Below are 7,218 nucleotides of genomic sequence, written 5' to 3'. Positions count from 1 at the left end.
GTATGATAATTTACAATTTTTTTTACATTTACACGTGCACAAGAAAATATACACACCGTTTGTTATTCGACTAGTGTATTATATTAAACTATTACGGTTATTATTAATTTGTTAACTATTAACAAATGTTTAAAGTGTATGTATAACATTTATATTAGAAAAATCGTTTTTTGTTATAATATCAGTTTTTATTGTAGGTGTATAATATAATATTATAAATAGTAAATGTGAAAAATTAGCGAGCATTGTGTATGTTAAAAAACAATTATTGTTTACCAAAAGGCAAACATATTGCAAATAACCAGCGATCCTCGCGGAACGTCTTACTTAGAATACTATAATATTTAAAAACCTAAAAAGCAAAAAACTTTACTTCAAAAATCAGTTCATTGAATCAACTGTACCCGAACAGCCTAAATAAATTAAAAACGCGCGCCGTCTACTGTATTAAATTATTAATTAACTGTTTTTAATCGAGGCAAACGTTTACCTCTCTTGCCAAATGGATTTTTTTTATTCATACACTTTCATACCTAACAACGGAATATTTATAGATATATTCTAATATAAGCGTTCCGACTTCCGAAAACAAAAGCAATTATTTCAAATACTTCGGAGAGAGTAATTTATTAATATTATTATCATCATAGTTAGTAAAACTTTTGTAATCACGTTTGACTGCTCTTTTTTTTTGTGTATATACTGATACTATAAAGTATGTACACGGTCGCTGTATTGAATATTTTTTATAGCATATATATATATATATATTATAATACTACCGGCGTATTTGGAATTCAATGTTAGAGAAATTCAATTATTTAATATAACATTAAAGAGTAGACGGAATTGCGATCATATCTTCTACAATTATTTCCTAAGAAAAAACAGACTTTGTAAGTATTTTTTTTTTTTTTTTTGAAAGCGCTTCGCTGGCAATAGTGGATTGGGATGGGACGGGCGGAATAAATGAAACTCAAAGCAAACGTTTTGTAAAAGCTCACGTATAGGACGATAACGATGAATAACTGAATAACGGTGGTAAACGTTATTCGGAAAACGTGAGAAGGGCAAAACTAACTTTGCAGTGCGCTCCCAAATCGAAGGCGTTGGATTATCAACGCTGTCTTGTACAGAGAACTATTGTTATATATATATAGTGTATATTATATGCGCGTACATTATACAGGTTCTTGGGCCGTGTAACAGGTGCGTTTCCAAAAACGTCGCCCGGACTTAAGCGCCGGCTCGAAAAGATGGAAGGTCGTCGGCGACGTCGAAAGCGCGTGGTGCAAATATAAGGGGTGGTGGCAAGTAGCATATAACAATATAGTGTGCACAAGTACACGCGAGCGTTTCGACTTGCGCAAAGTTTGGCTTGACTATTATTTCACTCAACTTATTTAATAATAATGGTCCGTATTTAATGACGATAATTATTGTGCTCCGACCGCCGCCGCCGCCGCCCATAACGCTTATTGTATATAGTAGGCATTATTGTTATTATGATACAGCGTACCCCTACTTGCCCTTACGAGCAGGGGCGGGACGAGGCGGCAGTACGTGCGCGGCTCATTAAGACCAAGAAGCCTATACGACGTGGAGCATCTCAGCCCGTGCGAGTTTCACAAAATAAACTTTACATTATAGTACGAAATCCGTGTATTTCCGGCGAAATACGATCATATATTATGTGTAACTGTTGCCCGCGCTGCCTACATCACCGTCTTACACCGTTGCATTAAGAAAATTCACGCTTATCGTACACCAAACGACCGGCATTTGTATTCACGGCCGTTCTACATTCGTTCAAGCAAACGTACAATTAACAACGATCACACGGCAATCGTGTCTGCGAGCGACGCCACAATGAAAATCTCCAAAAGAGAGAAAAAAACCTACCCACCGTAAACCGCGTCGAGTTTACTGAATGGAATCCAGATTTTGAGATTTACTTACTACGCGATATACTTTCTCGAGATAGAAAACTGAAAAAAAATCTAAAATTATTTTTCCAACCCAAACGTCATACTTGAAAGCGAATTCAAATGTATTGTGATCAGAACCAAAAAATTCAAAGTGACATATTTTTTTTCAAAACAAGTTTTTGTTCATACAATAATGTCAGCAAGACCTTTTACTATTTGGGGTTTTTTTTCATAGTAATTTTTATAAGAGATTAAGAAAATCGATGAACATCACTCACAAGAATACATTGAAAGTATATTTATTTTCATTTTGCTCTCCTTTAAAATTGTACTTTACCCTTTTGGTTATTACCGCATAACTAACCGTGCATTAAAAAGCGAAAATACTTAAAATAGATAACAAAACGTTTGAATTTGAGTGTTTTTTATTTATTTGCTAAGCCAAAATAATCATCAAGTACAAGGGTAAGTAGTAGGGAAGTAGTAGGGTCTGATGGTGCCCGATAGTGTATATAAGATACAGTTACACTCAGAAACGACTGTAATGTTTTACGAAAACTTGCAATAGAACATTACTTGTTAACAAAACAGACGTCACTTAAGTCGGGAAGTTAGTACGTGGACATCTTGTTAACGCTCGAGAATAATAAATTTAGGTTTTTTTGTATTTTTGTAACGACATTTTTTTTTTAATTGTAGAGCGCGTTTTGGTGCATCGGTGTTCAGTGTATTCCGGATACAAATGTTATATTCTCGGTAAATCGATCCGAAATCAAAAACAAATAAGGAAGTCAACTTGAATTGGACGAAAAGATAAAAGTATACACCGCGACGGCTTCTTTTCGCGTAGAAACGAAATAACGTGGAAAATAAACAAACACACAAAGCCAAAAAAATAAAGAAAAACCACTGTGACTTTTACCATATTTGCGCGTTATACAAGTGCTGCGGGTTTTTAATACGCCTATATAAGCTGTACAGTAGTCTGTGTTAGTGTGAAATGTGTGCAGAAAAGGGGAGAGTGAGTGCTGGGGATGTAGAGAATGATTACGACCCGGAGTGGCCCTTTAAAAACCTTTTTCGCGTCATCCGCTGTGGGACTAGGAAAACGTTTTAGAGTTTTACGTATATGGAAATGGTATAGTGGCACAACTATTAGTCCTTATGTGCCCTGGGGAAGAGTGGAAAGGCGCGTATCATATTTTTATCATACGTGAAATAAAGCCAAAGGCGCAAATGTTATTTTCATTTCCTAGACGGTCGACCGCGGCGGTGCTGTGAACAATTTTTTTAGCCTCCCTCCGAGTTATTGGTCCCCAAAGTCCTGCCATTTATATTATTATGTATATACATATATTCGTCGTCTTGATGCCCAAGTACAACACGTATATATATATCACCGGCGAGAAAAATAAATAAAACACTCATCGTTATAATAATATAGTAATTTTACAATGGTAGTATTCACATACAGATACATTGCACGCACTCGTTTGCGGAAAACGTGCCCGCAAGTTGGCATATTATTTTTAATGGGAAATGGCTTACCTTTTGGAAAAAATCATAAATAATTTAAAACTTAATTTATGTAGGTACTCACAGTTTTAAATTGTCGAATTTCTTAACGGAAACCGTGTTATTTTTCTACTTTAAAAAAATAGAATTTGTCTAAATCAAAAAAAGTCAGAACAATTAGTATCCAAGCATAGGCGAATACCATTTTGCCTTTTGAGTAGTCCTCATAAGTGATATGTTATAATAAAATTCACAATTTATGGATTTGCATCACATTTAGTCATAATAATAAATTAAACCATCTCGCGATCCTCAATACTAATTATTAAAAAAAATAATTGTACTGTTAGTTTTTAGCACATAAAAAGCGAACTCAAACAACCTCTCTAAACGGTTGTCTTGATAAAACCAATCTTATCTTTCAAATCTATAACTTACTCGAATTCCCAAATTTTCAGTCCATAACCTATCTTTGAGCTAACTTCTAAGTAAAAGGGTTTCATAGTCCTATAGAATATGTGAACAAAAAAAATTGGTTCAGTGTATACAATTTTTGTCCTCACTATTAATTGATTGTTAAAGATAATGCACCAGTCACATCAACGTTTTATCAGATGAAACCCAAATCTTCTTTATTCCTCATAAGATACATAGATTACTATGATTCACTAACATGATGATTCATAAACGTACCTCAAGGAGGGTATCTGACCTGTCTTAAGTTAAAAATAAAATGTTCATATTTTCGTCGCCGTTTGAACGTTTATCCCTTGTAAGCTGCTAACGATTCTAATAGAAACTAATTAAGACAACTTTTAGCGAACGTATTATTATATTACACAAACACAATATTAGTTATGTGTATTTTTATTGACAACAATAAAAGGTACACGTATAAATGCATTTGTTCATTAGTCGGTTAAGCGACAATCGCGCGATTATATTATTATTACAGTACTCGATACTTACAACAATAAAATAAACCGTAAACCTAGTCCCGAACTTAACTCGTACGTTTAAATATATATATTATAATATAGTATTGAGTGGTAGTCGTTGAATGTGCATAAACCAACTATTATAATAACACTTGGCGAAACTAGATGATGGTCGTGTATGCTATGAGCATTAGCGGTTAACGCCGAGACCGAAACTACTATACTTACTGTACCTACTGTATATACATTTATATTATACATACATACACACACACTCGTCGAGTTTGGGGAATTAGTTTTCGGGTACGATGCCAAAACTACAACAGACATTACACGGGAAAACGAAACGTTCATCAGATTTAACGTCGTCGTAAAATAAAACATGAATACTGATAAGGGTCTGGGCCGCCGCGTGCAAAAGGTACGCGCGTCCACCGCGCCGGGGCGTTATATTTACCCCTCGAGCCCCCCCGGGATAACCTCTGTACACGGATATTCGTCAAACCCGGCGAGAGGGGAGGAACAGATAGTGTAGGGGTAGGGGGTGTCTAGTGACACGCGGGATTTCGCGCACAACCCCGAAGGAGGAGGAGGAAGATGAGGCCGGGGAGAGGAAAAAAGGAAAATCCGAAATTTTATTTTACCAAAAGCGGGGGTGGTGCGCGTGGCGTCGCCTAAATATTATAAAAGGTGTATTATTATAAGTGTACATATATATATATATACAGCTGGCTGGCTGTTGTTGTAAAAAGTGTGCGCCGCTCCCGGGTTATGTTATGGGATACACTAAAAGAAGGTGGGAAAAAAATGAGCGCACCTATACAATGTTACCGCGATTTCTCAGAAAATTTAACCGGCGTAAAACGTCACGATGATTTCCCACGAGATCCTTTACTCGGTTACTATGCGTGCGAGGACAACTCTCGGGGAGCGTGCACTTATTTACATATGAGGGTTGTATTTTCCAATACAAACGCCGCACGTTCATACACACACGCGCACCTGATAAGTTTTCGAAATAATACACCCGTTACAAAGTATGAAAACCAATGTGTGTACCCCCTCGTTCGTGATACAATTGCGGATCTCAGTCGGCAATCGAAGATGATAAAATCGTCGTTATTGTAAATACTGTACAGGAGAATAGTATTATATAATTTCGTTTTCTTCTTTAAATATTCAATTCGTTATCTTTTATTCGTAGAAAAATTGCAACGTCAACGAAATTTACATAATTACAAAGTTTCAATCAAAAATAAAAGCTACCACGATATGGTCGGCTGGTAGTGAAGCCGTGGAGATCATTAGAAATTATTTTGACCGAGAGTGGTAATATGACAAGAACAAAAACGCTTTGATGCTAATCTATAGCTGGTAACCTTAGTTACTGGCCAACTAATGTAACTAGGTAATTGGATAGATCTTAGGTAACTAGGACTTACAAGTTCTTGACGTTTTCCAGAAAGTTGTACTCTCACTCGCAATAGAAGCGTTGTAAAATATGATGTTGTTCAATTGACAGGTCAACCGCGCTTTGTGCTGTATTTATGCGTTTGTCCATAAAAAAAAGTAAAACATCTCTATGAGACGACTGACAATAAGAATTGGTGTTTACCAATGTATATAATACACCCTGTACATAGTACTATTATATTACAGACACGAGGAGAGATTTGAAACGAGCGTGTAATCGATTTGCCAATAGACGGTATAATAATATATTTAAAATATATATATATCAAACGAAAACTTAGGTATGGAAGTGAAAAATCATGTCACGTGCAGACTGCAAATGCCATTACGGGATCGCTCGTATAGTGTGTAAGCAAAGATACCGTAGCTGAAATGGTGCACTTAAAATATCTCACATACATAAAACTATAGACATCAAATTGTATCTACCATACAACGTACATTTATGATATAAGAGACACCATACGGCATTTAACTACTTGTGAGCAGGCGCAGATATCTTACATTAGATAATATGGAAGAGGGAAATTTGAGCAAGGCTAATAAAAATAGAAGTAAGCAAGAAAGGTAATAAGCTTAGAAATGTCGAATAAAAAGTGCTGTTAAGCCAGTTTAATGTGTGTTTTCATACTATGTTGTTGAAATTAATTTAACAACGATGAAAATAGTGTAATTTTAATTTTTTTTATCGTAAGAACTTTTACATCATTTGAACTCATAACGGCTGTCAATTTGGAAAATGGTTGTTAGTCTTTATGTAGAAAGGTCATGGGAAAAGGCAGCTAAACCCTTTTAGCCCCCCCCCCCTTAGATCCACAAAGGCTCACGGGGAGTTTGAATGATGTGCGTTTTTTATTCACAAATGTTAAAAAAGGTACTATGAATAGTGCAAACCGTGAAACGGTGTCCCTTAACGATTTTTTTAATGAATTGGCACTTACATGGTTTGTCGCTTTGCAAAAAAAAAAAAAAATTTAATCGTTATGGCCACTTCAAATTGAGTTAGTTTATTTAGCCTCGCCATTGTACGGATTAACACTGTATTTAGTTAGGGTAATGCATAAACAATGGGTTTTGTACATGTCGAGTGTCACACAAAACATATAACTATATTAATTTAATGTATACAAAGTAAGTAAAATTCAATAACAAAACGTATAATTATTGTATAATATGGAGTTTGTTGTTTACGTTTTATTATTTATTTTACTCTCGGCGGTCTGCGAGCTTAAACGCTTTATGACAATATTATTGTTATTATTATTATGATTACACACACAAATAATGTTAACGTTTGTGTGTGTGTTTTTTTCCCACATAGAATTTATGCAAATGAAATTGTATCAAAAGGGAGAAAAATTGCT

The sequence above is a fragment of the Adelges cooleyi genome, unplaced genomic scaffold, assembly GCF_023614345.1.
Source record: "Adelges cooleyi isolate 19-005CV unplaced genomic scaffold, UGA_ACOO_1.1 ACOO_flye_CR_arks_rails_tigmint_CR_PRNA_21, whole genome shotgun sequence".
In the NCBI taxonomy this organism is placed as follows: Eukaryota; Metazoa; Arthropoda; class Insecta; order Hemiptera; family Adelgidae; genus Adelges; species Adelges cooleyi.
Note: the sequence above shows the minus strand (reverse complement) of the source record.